We start from the raw sequence: 15,316 nt of genomic DNA, 5'->3' as shown, positions 1-15,316 counted from the left end.
ACAGCTGTTTTTGCTGTAAATATGCTTTTGATTCTGATTTTCAAACAAAAAGAAAACATACTTTTAGTAAAAATGTGTCTCAGAGGAACACTATTACAGTTTTTCCACTTTCATTAAGTGGTTCTCTGCTCACTCCCTTTTTCCCCACCAGAAGTGCGGATGACTCCGGTATTCCTATTAACAGATAAGTTACTCCCTTCCTAACTTCTTTTAAGATTTACAAGCGCATAGATTCCAAGCACAAACCTTTCAAAGTAGGAAAATATCCTTCTCAATATATTCCCTTGTTCTCATGGTTTTGAGACCCAGGGAATCTTATTTAAATTGGTTCACCGGAGGCAGTACCTACAGGGTGTTTACAACAAACATGAAAAATATGTCTCTAGTTACCAGGAAGGTAATTTTTCAACAAGTTTCAGCAAGTTTCATTGATTCGCATCATGTCCTTTCACTTACACCTAACTTGGTGAAAAAAATCCAAGAACATTTAAAACTCATCACGCCCACATTGAAAGGCCGTATTTGTCCTCTCCGAACTGACATTTATGTTGCAGTAGTTCTGTTGCACTTTCACGGTGTAATAGGACGTTAAAATCATATTCTTCCTCTCACTTTTGACGGAGGCTTTTAGATAGATACCAACCACTTCCAATAGGTACTACCCACTCCCAAATTCCAAGCTTGTGGTATAATTTTTAAAAGTACATTTAGGGTTTGTCCCGAGTTCCTGGCTCAGAGCTTCACAAACCCTAGAATTTTCCTGAATAAGAGTGTCTCTCGTTATTCATACAAACCCCTTTGGACCATACCTGAATTTACACCAGCAAGATGGCTCACGGATGTGGGGCGGGGGGACTGGCTGGATGGCTTCAGGATAAAGGCTGTTTGCCAGAAAAAACAATCATGTAATTAAGGGGTTGGAATTTTCACCCTCCCAATCTCTGGGGAGAGGAAAGGGGCTAGAATGGAGCCCAATCACATGGTCAGTGATTTAAAGAATTATACCTATAAAATGAAATCTAGATAAAAACTCTCAGCAATAAGGCTTGGAGAGCTTCCTGGCTGGTGAATCTATTGATGTGCTAGACAGACAGATGAGCTGAAGAGGGCACAGAAGCTCTGTACCCAGGACCCCTCCAGACCTTGCTGCCCTGAGTGCATCTTCACCTGGCTGTTCATTTGTATCCTTTACAATAAACTGCCATTATAACTATAAAAAAAGAAACAGATATTTGTCCATTTTGGATAGGGTATAGTTTCATGTGGACTGTGTCAGTCTTTTAAGTTGAAATATTTAAGTGTTTTATAGTTTAAACAAAATTTCCAATATACTAGTATAGGGAGAATTGCTCAGAAATCGTATCTTTCATCAGAGTTCTAGTGGACACATACCTTTCTATGTCTTAGCATTCTTCCCTTTATTTCTCAGTCTCAATTATTGACTTGTTTTCATGAGCACAGCTGGCTTGTCTGCCATCAAAGAGATACTTTCATTTTGGTAAACGGATTTTTCTTTTTCCAACACATTTTGGGCAGATTTCAGTGCTGTTGATAACTAAGGCAGTCATCTAGATAAAACAATTATGTGAGAATGTCTTATCATTTTAGTTGTTACATGTGTCAACGGATAGTTTTGGAATTTTGTTTTTTAGAAATGAATCTCACACAGAATGTGGTTTATGACAATGAAGAGGGCAGACGGGTCATGGACCTCGCCTGTCACACATCTTTCACCAGCAAACAAAATGTGATGAGACGTCTGGAGACTTGGGATCTGGTTGTAAGTATGTGGATGAGCTCATTTATTGTGTGGTTTTCATCGTTTCTGATGGCGTTTCCGAGGCTGCCCTGTATATGTTGCTCAGCTACATCAGATCCCTTTGGGACTATCATTGTATTCTGGAAGCTCTTCAGTTACTTTCACAGGAACTGAGGTGTGAGTGAGCTGGTCTTCACCACTGTAGAAGCCGAACCATTTCTTGAAGCAAAGCCACTGAGCGCGAACTGTGCAGACCCCATAGTACTGCAGGGCTGGAAGGGACTTTCGGCTTTGCTTGTCCACCTTAAAAATTCTGTCCTGAGCAAAAGAAATGTTCTGGTAAATGCGTCATTGTAAACACCAGCAGCCCATTTTAGAGTACAGGCTAAGAAGTGTGATAGAAATGATAGAAGAAAAGTGGCACGAAGGATAAATGAAATCCGAAGGGATAAGGGCATTAAGGGAAGCTGATCATCATAATCCCGACAGTGAAAGTACAGCCTGGCTTAGGTCTGTAGAACGGTGGGTCGTGGCGTTTTGAGCCTGAGCCTGTGAAGACGCTGCGCCGCCAACCGCAGCGCCTGGGCTCCTCTGTAACTGCAAGGAGCCACGGTGCTCCCTGGCCTGCCAAGCCCAGCCTTATTGTGAGTACCCACTGCTTGTACTAAGCTCTCCCAAATGTCCAGTGGTGTGGAATTACCGCGATAAGTCATGCATTATTAGAGCCACATGCGTTTAGACACAGGAAAGGGATGGGTCCACATAAGAGTTAACATCTTTACTCTTCAAGCACAGGCAGCAGCAGGGACAGATGGGGGGTAGGGCCCTGTGAGCCAGCTGTGCCTCCGATCTACACTCTGCCTCGTGACTAATGTATTTAGATTTTCATTATAAAGTTTACACAAGTCCCTTAAATTTTCAAAAACTTACTCAACTCTGGTCCTTTATCTATGTAAACTTCAGATATGACTGGTGTATACCTCCTGTTTATTTTCCTCATATTATATGTTTTACAAAGGAACAAACATAAATTTTCTAATAACCTGCATTTTCCAGTTGCAGAATAACTCCTTTGTGTAGACCACATCTATTTCAGAAAGATAACCCACGTAGATTCCTTTATTACCTCAGTTTATACCAGCATGACTTGAATTTGTTGTATTCAGTTTATCTGATTATTTTTAAAATCTTGTCACACTCAGAGTGACACCACTAGTGAGATGAGCACCACAATTTTTCAAGCCAGCCCAGCCCCGTCAGAGGAATAGGCTGTGGAAAAATTGGGAGAAAAAGTTCCATTTCAGAATATAGGAAAAGGAACATAAAGGAACATTACCGTCTATGATCACAAACAACTGTGAAATGAAAACATGACTGCAACTGCTCTGAGTAGCAAGCCTAAAGATGTAAAACCTAACCTTAGATCAAGTGAAGATCTTCCTCCAAAGTGGAGATCTGTTGGAACCCGGTGAGGTGGATTGGACGTCAAACCTCAAGGAAGTGGACCTGATCAGGCTGGCTCTCCTGAGCAAGTCAGGTCTGAGTCGTGAGACAGGATCAGCCACTCACACCTCCTTGTGTCCTGCCAGGAGACTGTAGATGATGATGAAAGAACCATCACTAAAGCTACGTCAACTGCAAGTAGTGAGCTCAGAGGCCAGGACCTGTTCCCAGCGGAGCCATTCATGACTCTGCAGCTGAGATCAGAACATACCTGCTGCGGTGCCTGCACTCTTGGTGTGACCCCTCCCGGCACAGCTTCCTTCAGCCAGAGATATTTAAGAACACTCCCTTCAGCTGGAAGGTGTCACCTTGCCTCAGTGCCAGGCTGGCAGGGCCGCAGTCTGTGGCTTCTCAGGAGGCCGTCCCTGTCCAGCTGTCACGGGAGAGCATGTGCAGAACCCTGCAGCTGTGGAATCTGGGACCAAATACCGGCTCTGGATGGATGGGTGCCTCTTCCGTCTGCAACCCATATTCTAATGCCTCACAGCGGAACCTGCTAAGCGCAGCGAAACCTTTTCCTGTGCATTCTGTTGGTGCAAACTGGAAATAAACCACGGGATTCAGGAATGACATCAGTACTGGGTGAGATGCTTTTGCTCTGTTGTTGTTGTTATTTCACAGTTGGATTTTTTCAAATGACCCCACAAAGCTAGTTTGTTTCAAGGAGTTACTGGTTGGCTTTAATTTCTTGTAAGTTTTGTGCTTTGTCCTAAACTGAGACCACCACAATCTATTTCTGTGCAAGGGTTCCCGAAGATGGCTGAGAACACCCCCAGCACCTATGCAGGTGACAGGCTGCCTGTGGCTTTGTCTTCCTTACCTCTCTTTTGCTCTGCTGTTGCAGTTTTGTGATGATTTCATCTAGGAAATGTCCGGTTTAGAGTTGATTCCTAGAGTGAGCGAGTGCTTCCAGCTTGCGAGTCTCTGGGTGGCTGTGATGGAGAGGCAGCACTCAGGTGCGTCCGTGAGGCCGCTTCTCTCTTGCTGATGGTCACTGTGCCCCCACAGCTGGGACCGATGCTTTTCCTGCTATGGTACACATGCTACCGGGGTGCTGTCTTCTCTGCCCTCCAGAGCAACTGCGTGAGGATGGGGCAAAGGCGGGTGGTAGTATTAGAATCGGATAGGCTCCACATCTGCAAAGTTCGAGCCTCTGCGGTTTTCTTTTAGGTTAAGCGGTGGCTTATGATTTGTGAGACAGAAACGGAAGCCATGACAGTAACATCAAACGATTCAGTGGCTATAATGGTGAGTTTGATCTAATCTTAATTGTTTTTCCTGGACTGGATGGAAGCAGGAAGAAAATGTTGGCAGGGCTCTGCCAAGGCTCAGGCAGGGGCAGGGACTCCTGCATCTGGGGCGCTTTGAACTGGAGCTTTGGGCTACAAACAAGCGGTTCATAGACTCATTGCCACTGAACTGACTGAGCTATTAGTCAGGGGTCTGGTGTCACTGGCATCGTGGACTGTGCCTTATTCTCAGCCGGGGAGTATCTGTCTGAGGAGTGGAAGCTTCGTGATGCCTGTGGTGTTGGGACGGCTTCCCAGACCCGCCTTCATCTTCATCTGTGCTCAGTGCAGCCGACCCCTGGCTGCAGGTCAGCATCGGGGTCCTCAGATCAGTGTCAGTGGGGAAAAGCCGGCTTTCTAGGCCGCGCTCCTGGAATGTGACAGCTGCACTAGGAGTCAGTGCTTGATTTCTCCCTTCTCAGGGCCAGGCTCTCCCTACCCCTTTCCACCTCACGCCGGCATTGCCATGGAATCTTCTCTCAGGCCCCATTCTGTTGTAGTGCTTAAAATGTACAGTGAAAACGGAATGTTTTGTTTTTTCTGTCATGATTTATATTTCATTGTTATTTATTTATAACATTATACAAATTTGTTTGTGGCACTATCATTACAATCACTGAAAGCTCAGAGGTCCTGGTCCCTCTACTTGTTAATCTTGTAAAATGGGGCTGAATATAAATTATTGCCATTTATCAAAAGAGAGAAGGAGAGAAACAAGTTAATCTTGGGGCTATGCCTTCATTTGGAAATGGGAGTTCTTTTTGACTAATTTATCTGATGACTTTCTTACATAAGCTTTTGAAATACCTTGAAATGCAGTTTTAACACGAACTCTGATGGCAAGGGCCTCTCACATACTCAGTTGCAGCTGCTGTAACTCCAGACTCCCCATCTCCTTTCCTAGTTACAAGGATCATCTGAATGGCAGGGAGTGGGGAGGGGAATAGGGTCAGCAGCTACTGTTCCTCAGCATCCCGGTTTTGTGATTGCTACTTGCCAACTAGCATTGGTGGGTGGGTTTAGTCTTCCCACGTGCCTCTTAGTGACTCTAGTTTACCTGGTAAAATAAGATGCCCTCCCCCCTCCCCTTTCCTGGCTTTTCCCCTGTGCTTTCAGATCCTCAGCTTAGATGAAAAGCAGATGACCGAAGGAAAGGGTTGAGGGTGAAAGGTGGGCTGTGAGACTTCTTAGGGACACCCAGGAGTCTGGGAATGAAGCGGTGTTGTCTTTGGCAGTGGGGAGTAGAAGAGAAGATCCCCGCTGAGCATGACAAGGGAGAGGTGGCCAGAGCTGTCATCACAGTCGGGGTGGGGTGGAGCTGTGGGACCACAGTCATGAGCCTGACATTTCTGTCCCCACCGCGCTGTGCATTGATGTTTCTCATTCACCTTTTCTTTTTCTCCCTGAAACTACTAGGTGACTTTGTCAGCTGTTAAGATATGTTTCTTTTTTTTTTTTTTTTTTTTTTTTTTTTTGAGACGGAGTCTGGCTCTGTCACCCAGGCTGGAGTGCAGTGGCGCGATCTCGGCTCACTGCAAGCTCCGCCTCCCGGGTTCACGCCATTCTCCTGTCTCAGCCTCCCGAGTAGCTGGGACTACAGGCGCCCGCCACCTCGCCCGGCTAGTTTTTTGTATTTTTTAGTAGAGACGGGGTTTCACCGTGTTAGCCAGGATAGTCTCGATCTCCTGACCTCGTGATCCACCCGTCTCGGCCTCCCAAAGTGCTGGGATTACAGGCTTGAGCCACCGCGCCTGGCCAAGATATGTTTCTTCATTTCTTCTCCAGGCCCATGAATTCTGGGCCCTCAAATCCTAAGTGAATATCAGCTTGCAGCCAGAGCTCTCTTGTCAAGAGTATTGAGCTTGCTTGTGTGACCCCTGGTTAAAGCGGAGTCTGCTCTGAGACACACGGGATTTCTCCCCCTGCCTGGGCGACAGAGTTCTTCTGTGTGCTCAGTCTGCTCTCAGGACCTTACAGAAGAACAGAAGAGTCCTGCCTGCAGCGGTGTGAATGCCTGTGCCTGGAATGCTTGCCCGCAGCTTCCCTGCGCTGGCTCCTTCAGGGAAGCTTTCCTCCACTCGGAATTCCCAGACTTCTTATAAACAGTGTTCCCGTAGCACCACGGCTGCTCACACCCCCTGTGCAGACGGCATTGTGATCGTCTCTCTCCTTGTCTGTATCCTTCTCTGGAGCATAAGCTCTAAGGGTGGGAATATCGTATCCTCAGCACCTAGCTTTGTCTTTTGGACGAAGGAAATATGTAGAAAATAGTTGCCAAAATAATTAGCTACAAGGACCTTCGATTCCGATTGCTTTCTCTGTTAGGATCTGGAAAATATTCGTGCAGCCATTTGGGCCTCAGTGTGCAGTGGTGTTAAAAGGTGAAGTCCACTCCAGCTAGCATTTGGGTTCCACTGCCAAATGCTAGCTTTATTTTCTTTCGTTTTTTTTTTTTTTTTCAGACGGAGTTTCACTCTGTTGCCCAGGCTGGAGTGCAGTGGCGCAATCTCACCTCACTGCAAGCTCTGCCTCCCGGGTTCACGCCAGTCTCCTGCCTCAGCCTCCTGAGTAGCTGGGACTACAGGCGCCCGCCACCACGCACGGCTAGTTTTTTGTATTTTTTTTAGTAGAGACGGGGTTTCGCTGTGTTAGCCAGGATGGTCTCGATCTCCTGACCTCGTGATCTGCCCGTCTCGGCCTCCCAAAGTGCTGCGATTACAGGCTTGAGCCACCGCGCCCGGCCTGCTAGCTTTATTTTCTTTACGAGTTTCCTTGTATATCTATTGCTTCACTGTTACTGTGGGGAGTCAGGTTACGAAGGTGACAACTTGTAAATGAGTCTTTGTCCTACTTGAGCTTTCTCCCCGGCCCCCATTTCCCGCTTCATGGTCAGAGTGTGGGACGGAGGCAGGTGGGTTGATTCCGTGGTCTAGGATGTTCAGCTGATGTCGGTGTCTCCTGTGAGCTTGGAAGGACTCTTCTCGCAGGTGCAGAGCTCTTACATGTACTTAGCTCTGGCTTATTTCTCTGTAGTTCAAATCTTCGGAATCATTACTCATATTTTTGTTTGCTTAGCCTTTCAGCCTCTGAGAGATGGTTGTAGATCTGAAATTTCTCCTACAAGGAGGATTATACATCCCATCATTTTTTTCTTGGGTATTACACAGCTATATTGTTACAGATGTTTAGGTTTAGGATTGTTTTGTCTTCTGTGTGGAATGGTTAATTTTTAAGTAATTCTTGGCCAGACATAGCAACCCATAGCAACATAATTCCAGCACTTAGGGAGGCCTAGTGGGGAAGATCACTTGAGGCCAGGAGCTTTAGACCAGCCTGGGCAACCCAGTGAGACTCTGTCTCTAAAAAACAGTTTGAAAAATCAGCCAGGCTTGGTGGCTGAGGAGGTCCAGGCTGCAGTGAGCTAGGATTGCACTGCTGCACTCCAGCATTGGTGACAGAAAAAGACTGTGACCCTAAAAGACTTTAAAAGTAATAAAATAAAGAAATAAAAATTCTCTTTATCCCTTTTGTCTTAGAGTCAATTTTGTCTGGTGTTAATATTATGCATCATCTTTTCTTTTCTTTTTTTTTTTCCTTTTTTTGGAGACAGCGTTTCCTCTTGTTGCCCAGGCTAGAGTGCACTGGCACAATGTCGCCCACTTCAACCTCTGCCTCCCAGGTTCAAGTGATTCTCCTGCCTCAGCCTCCCAAGTAGCTGGGATTACAGGCGTGTGCCACCACACCTGGCTAATTTTGTATCTTTATTATAAACAAAAGGGTGGAAATAGACATACCAGGAAATTCGTCAAAAAAATAAAGATGGGCCGGGCGCCGTGGCTCACGCCTGTAATCCCGGCAGTTTGGGAGGCTTAGGTGGGTGGATCATCTGATATCAGGAGTTTGAGACCAGCCTGGTCAACATGGTGAAACCCCGTCTCCACTAAAAATACCAAAACTAGCCGGGCATGGTGGTGGGCGCCTGTAATCCCAGCTACTCGGGGGCTGAGGCAGGAGAATCGCTTGAACCCAGGAGGCGGAGGTTGCAGTGAGGCGAGATTGCACCATCGCATTCCAGCCTGGGGGGCAAGAGCGACAATTTGTCTCAAAAAAAAAAAAAAAAAAAAAGAACACTTCTGTGAATTTCTGGGCTTTATGTATAGAATTCAAATTTCATTTTAGCCTCTCCCTGTCCACAACAAGCTTGAAGTCACATCGATTGTTCTCTGGAACGTATTAAAGCTTTACCATCTTGAGGGTCAATCTGGACCCAAGACCTTGCTGAGCCACCATGGCAGTCAGCTCCCTCTTGCCAGGCGGCCTTTGCTTTCCCTTTATTTTATGGTTGTATAAGACAAAGCAAAATGTGTGTGTGTTAAATATATTCAGCCCTCTGGATCTGTGGGTTCTGCATCCTCACATTCTACCAAGCTTGGGTGAAAAATATCCACACGCCCCAGAGAAAAGATGGTTGCATTTGTACTGAACAGGTACGGGCATTTCTTCCTTCTTGTTGTTCCCTACACGATCATGTATAACAACTATTTACGTAGCATTTATACTCTATTAAGTATTGTAAGTGATCTAGGAAGGATTTGAAGTATGAAGGAGAATGTGCCTAGGCTGCGGGCAGGTACTCTGCCGTTTCATGTCAGGGACTTGCCCAGATTCTGGTGTCCAGCGGCGTTCCCATGTCTTCAAATGTTCCCGTATGTGGGGGTCTCAGGGGTCTCAGTTATGTCGGTCGCCCCTGATTAAGGAAGTCAGTTCTTCACGATCATAGGCCCTTTTTGTAATCTTTAAATAGATCATAGGCCCTTTTTGTAATCTTTCAATACATCTATTTTGATACATTTTAAACATTTTAAAATAAAATCGGACAATGCCAAGATACAAGGGATACTTTTGAACGGAATGGAGAAGTCATTATTGTAATAGTAAGACTCATTGTTAAAACCTTCTAATAATAGAGAGGAGGTCTATATAATTTATACAATTGTCACTTCATCTGAAGATTATATAGTCTTTTTCAAGCAACAGCAGCTTAATTCTCTGGTCTATTTGGGTATATAAAAGACCTCAAAAAAAGAATTTAACATTTATCTTTGTAAAAAATAAGCAATTGGAAAGTTCTCCTTCATGCTGACTCCTAATTTGTGGCTAGAAATGGCAGTGATATGAACATAAGTAGTGCTATTTATTAATATATTGCTTTTTAAAAATCAGTTTCTGTTTTGTAATTAGGTAGAAACAGAACAGAAAGACATTCTTGATTTTGGTGACTGGAGTTGTGGAGGCTGGAGGTCCCTGCCAATAAAAGCAATGAACCGGACACACACCACTTACCAATCAAGCTGATTCTCAGTGTTGTGAGTATGAACGTAGAGGAAAAAAATGCTGTTCACACAACACATTCTTTCTATGAACTGAAGTATTTTTGTTAAAGATTTTGTTAACACATTTCACATTCTTATTGCTATTGGCTTTACTGAAACTGAGCCTTCTGTTTCTGAACAGAGCACCGTGGCCTGGCAAGGACTGACGTTTTCCAAGGAACCCGGCTGAGCTCCTGTGGGAGCTGCTCCCTGCGCTGATGTGGTCCCTCGGCTGGCAGGCTGCCCTGCAATCAACCACGTGACACCTGCCTGTTATGAGGGACAGGTAGGAGGGGATGGGCTTTCCATCAAAACAAAACAAAACAAAATAAAACAAAAACAGTAAGGTTTTCCAAACTGCTTTTCTTTCATTCAGATTTCATCTTAATACTAATGTATAACAATTTTTTATTTATATTTCATAAGGTCTAGAATTTCTGATAATTTTGGTTCTTTTCCAGAATCCAAAGAAGCAACTCGGCTTTTCAGGTATCATGTTTATGTTTTCTGGGAATTGCTTTTCTCTATGTCTAAATAGACCACAAATTTGAGACTGATTTCCTCTGCCAGTAAATGTGAATGCTTCCAGTCATCTGTCAAGTATCTTATGCTGTTCTGACGATGAGGCAGATGCCTGCTGTTCTGGGTCAAACCTAGGTGAATGTGCATGACCACAGCAAGTACCACTGAGGACCTATTGGGATATTTTCTCTAAATTGATCTCCTCTCGTGTATCAGTTGGATGTGCTCTTGCTTTTTCTGCTTCTCCACTCATTTCCAGTCCTCTTTAAATTCTTTAAAAAATCTTCTTGCCTACATTTTTCTGTGGCCCCTAAAGACATTGTTTTGGACTGCTGATGGCATGTACAATTCAGTGTGTCTGGTCTCTGAACTGAAAGAATAATCTTTTTGAATTTTAGAGATTCAGGACTCAGGAGGAGACTTCGTGGCGAGAGTTGACATAGAAGTTGACAGCCCAGACCCTCCACCGGTTCTTAGAAGTGTTGATCTCCAAGAAGGGGCAGAAGGAGCCATAACTCCTGCTCCCAGAGACTTCCAGGTACTCTCAGTCCTCCCCTCTGCCTCATTGTCTTGCTTTCAGACTGATGTCACTTTCATGGTGACAGATTGTTCAAAGGTCTGTCTCGCTCCATCTTCGAGATGATGCACTTGGTGGCCAGCATGGCTCCATCCACAAAACAGCCCTTACCTCTGAGAAAAGCTGGGAACGTTGCAGTTTATTTAGATATCAACGTATGAATTATTGTCAGAGCACCATAAGGTAGTCCTTCCTGAGACTGGAAGGGTTCCCTGCCTTCTGAGGGTCCCGGGGCCGCCTGCCCCTTCAGGGTGCGCTGAGGACCAGATGATGGAATCGCTGAGAGTTTTAAACACTGGCTGTTTCTCTAGCATGAAGTATATGCTATGGGGCTCTCAGTGTAGACTCCAATGTCTTGAATGTGAAAAGCAAGTTCTAGATTGATTTCTGAAAAATGTGCATGTCAGCCTGTGGCTAGAATTGGGGAAGAGTGACCCACACACTTTGACCTCTTTTCTGAGACCTGAAGGTGAGTGAGGGTGCATTAGTGACAGGAAATTGGGGGTGCAGTTTGTGGGACATTAGGTTTGTTATAGAAGAAAAAGAAGGAAGAGAGGCGCTTTCCAAGAGAACAGGATGAGTTGAGCCTGTGATGGACTGGGAGACAGGGAAAAATAGCCTCTCCTGGTAAATGAGAAAGGAATCTAAGGCAGGAGTCACTGAGTGAAAGCAGCGTTTTTCTAAGTCAGCATTTAATTATGATTCTGTGACTATTTAGGTCCCCGAATGAGGAAGTCCCTCTTTAGTGGATCCAGAGAATCTATTCATTAAACCTGGAGAAGAACAGGAGGTTGTAGTTTCTTTTTCTCCAAAGGATCCCCAAGTTTGGGAGGAAAGGTAACATAAATATGTGTATAATGACAAGGTTTTACTCATATCTCAAAACAGCCACTCGCTTGGATGTGCTTCAAAACCCACCATCTGAATGACAAAGTCCACATCTTACTTTTGCTAATAGATGCCATGAATCTGTGTAAACTCTTTCATTTAGCTTCAGATTTTCTTCTTTTTGTTACTGAGAATCTCCTTTCAAACCAGCTGAATAGATATTAAGAAATGATTATTTTAAGTATATTCTGACAAAAGTAAACAATGAAACAACAATTTTGATTTTTCTCCTTCACTTTTCTTATTCTCCCAGAAACTGCTGATTTTGTCAGCTGTTGAGCTGTATTTCTCCATTTCTTCCACGGGCCCATGAATTCTGGGCTTCCAAATCCCAAGTGAATATCAGCCTCCAGCCGGAGCTCCCCTGTCTAGGGTACCAAGCTTGCTTGTGTGACCCTTGCTTCAACGGCCCTCTGCTCGGAGACACACATGGCTTCTGCCCCTGCCTGGGCTACAGAACTCTTTCGTGTGCTCAGTCTGCTATTAGGATCTTAGGGAAGAAGAGAAGAGTCCTGCCTGCACCAGTGTGAACGCCTGTGCCTGGAATGCTTGCCCACGGCTTCCCTGGGCTGGCTCCCTCTGGGAAGCTTTCCTCCACTCTTCCCAGATTTCCCATGAACAGCATGCTTGTAGCACCATGGCCGCTTACACCCGCTGTGCAGATGGCATTGGATTGTCTCTCTCCTTGCCTATATTCTTCTCTGGAGCACAAGCTCTAAGGGTGGGAATATCATTGTGTCCTCAGCACCTAGCTAGGTCTTTTGGGCAAAGGAAATATAGGAAATAGTTGACCAAAGAATTGAATTCAGAATCTTCAACTCAGATTTCTTTCTCTATTAGGATCTAAAAACTGTCTGTGCAGCCATTTGGACCTCAGTGTGAAGTGGTGTTAAAAGGTGAAGTCCATTCTTCAGGAAGTAAACCTCTGCCACGCGGATCATGCTCAGACATTCGATTGAAGTTTGTCCAACAGTTTCTTGCTTTGGAAGGTGTCCCTCTTGGTGGAACACAGTAAGTGTCAAAGATGGACAAATAGTCAATCCACTGTTTGTACATGTATAGGAGAAGATCCCAAATTAATGTTTGGAGGACACTTTTGTTGTAACAGACACTGTTGAGGCTCAGTTGTACAGAACTGGAAAAGCCTTTAGATGTGCATGTGTCTAGATTCAGCCTTTGTTTAACATATATTCCAATCCTGATCCTGCCTTCACCAGCTGCAAAGAGTAGCTGACATGTGACCACAACACAGGAGCTGCTGAAGAGGGAGTATTACCACCTCAAACTCACGGCCACCTGGTATTTTCAAAAGCCAGCCGAGAGAGATTTACAGAGCTATGGAGAGAACATGCAGTCCATCCAGGCATCTCAGTGAGCTAAATTTCTCAGTCAGTCACCCCGTGGATTTAGCAGACCCCACAGAAGTGGTTTTGATGCACCAGCCTTGGGTGTCACACCGTGCCTGTACCAAATCGAGCACCTCAAAAGGAGCAGAGCCTAAGAAATGGGATTTAGTATTTACTGTAAAATTGGGTTTTTGAGACTCCCCATATTCCACAGATTCATCTCCAAAGGCCTCAGCTTTCTCTTTTAATACAAGGCAGAGAGGCACAGACCACAGCTTAAATAATTTATTAGCTGCTGATTTTCCCCAAGTTTGAGTAAGACCCTTCTTTTAACAGACAAAATGTGGTGAGATGGCAAAGTAATTCACAAAAAACTGGTGCCTCTTCTTTTTTGAGGTGGTGATGGGCTTGTGGAACTCAGCTGGTGACATTTACCTTATAAGTGGACTGGAAGGTGTATGTGGGGTCATCTTTATCCTCTGGGATGTATCCTCACTGAATTAAACTGACTTCCATCTAACTGGAAAACTGTAAAGGCTCATTATAGAAGCCATCTGCTTCCACCAGATGGCTATACCTTCTTCACAGGCAGCCACGATCAATGTTGAGCTGCAAGTTGAGGCCTTGGCCAAGCACACGGCTGCAGCTTTGAGTAATACGCACCGTGCCCTTACCCTCCTGAGGACATCACTCAGATTAGGCAGGTGGCCTTACCAAACCGAATGGCAAAGCCATTTTAACAGCAACTTAAGGGGGAACTTGTGCTTCGATCAAAATGAAATGTTGCAGCACATTCCAGACTACTCACATAATATTACCCAGGCTAAGAAAGCTTTAGACACTCGTATCTCTGCCACTGATGCACCGTCAGCCAACTCCATATCGGCTTGGTCCCAACAACTGCCCAGTCTTTGGAAAGCCTTCCTGTTAGTTTACCTGGGATAATTTTACTTATTTTTCTTTGATGTTGTCGAGTATGGTTGTACTCTTTGTATAGGAACACAAGATAAGCTTACTCGCTACTTTCTTAAATTGGACACTTATTAATCTTCCAGGTTTCACCTCTTGCTGGAACTCAGAGCTGCAAATGATGCTTAACGTACCACTGCTTTCTGACTGAGCTCCTCTCTACCCTGAATACAAGAGACCCTAATAGTTATGTGGAAATGTCATCGCCCCTGTTCAGCATGAAGAAGTTACAGAAGACGGACCTTCATCCTTCTGCAACCCTGAGGATTAAGGGTCCTCTTGTAAAAGGGAGGGGGGAAATATGTAAGAAACATTCAAACCAGAGCGACTCCATTTTGAACAAGGGCTAAGAAAAATGAAGCTGGGGCCTGTTGAGCTGCATTCCCAGGAGGTTAAGCATTCCTAGCCTTAAGATGTTTACAACTGAGGGAACAGATTAATAATGTTTCCTAAACACACTCAGGACTTAACAGACCCAGGAATGTCTTGATACTTTGAGAACAAAAGCATTTGTAGTTTTAAATATGCACTGCACCTAGTAGGATGGATGCTTTTCTCTTCATAGTTTTGGAAATGCCCCACCCTGTCTATGGAGTCACTATTTGTTCACTCCTTTACTTTAATAAAGTTGCTTCCATTTTTCACTGTGGACTTGTTCCAAATTCTTCCTTGCATGAGATCCAAGAACCCCCTCTTGGGATCTGGATTTGGACCCCTTTCTGGTAACAGGTGGATCTACAATTCTGGGGTCTGGAGGATGGTAGCCCTCTTCTCACAGCTCCACTAGGCAGTGCCCCAGTGGGGACTTTATATGGAGACTTTAACCCCACATCTCCCCACCACACCATCCTAGTTAGAGGTTCTCTGGATTTTGTATACATTTTCTGAAATCTGGGCAGAGGTTCCTAAGCCTCACTGTGCACCTGCAGGCTTAACACCATGTGGAAGTTGCCAAGGCTTACAGTTTGCACCCTTGGAAGCAGCAGCCCAAGTTTCACCTTGATCACTGTTAGCTGTGGCTGGAGCTGGAGTGGCCAAAGTGCAGGGCATCATGTCTTGAGGCTGCACAGAGCAGCAGGGCCCTGAGCCTG

The 15,316-nt window shown here is 45.0% G+C and overlaps 1 long non-coding RNA gene across 1 annotated transcript in view; it reads left to right on the top strand.

The window, feature by feature from the left end:
• Positions 1 to 14,865, top strand: part of LOC102137646 (uncharacterized) — a 30,154-nt gene extending 15,289 nt beyond the window's left edge. Inside the window, exons 4-12 of the long non-coding RNA XR_010587741.2 lie at positions 1,653 to 3,844; positions 4,433 to 4,510; positions 9,793 to 9,917; positions 10,066 to 10,209; positions 10,385 to 10,412; positions 10,844 to 10,983; positions 11,741 to 11,859; positions 12,751 to 12,921; positions 14,312 to 14,865. This is a non-coding gene — a long non-coding RNA (uncharacterized lncRNA). The remainder of the gene's footprint in view (positions 1 to 1,652; positions 3,845 to 4,432; positions 4,511 to 9,792; positions 9,918 to 10,065; positions 10,210 to 10,384; positions 10,413 to 10,843; positions 10,984 to 11,740; positions 11,860 to 12,750; positions 12,922 to 14,311) is intronic.
• Positions 14,866 to 15,316: the final 451 nt, after the last annotated feature.

The sequence above is a fragment of the Macaca fascicularis genome, chromosome 6 (assembly GCF_037993035.2).
Source record: "Macaca fascicularis isolate 582-1 chromosome 6, T2T-MFA8v1.1".
Classification (NCBI taxonomy): Eukaryota; Metazoa; Chordata; class Mammalia; order Primates; family Cercopithecidae; genus Macaca; species Macaca fascicularis.
The sequence above is the reverse complement of the archived record's forward strand: the minus strand, read 5'-3'. Positions and strand labels throughout refer to the sequence as shown.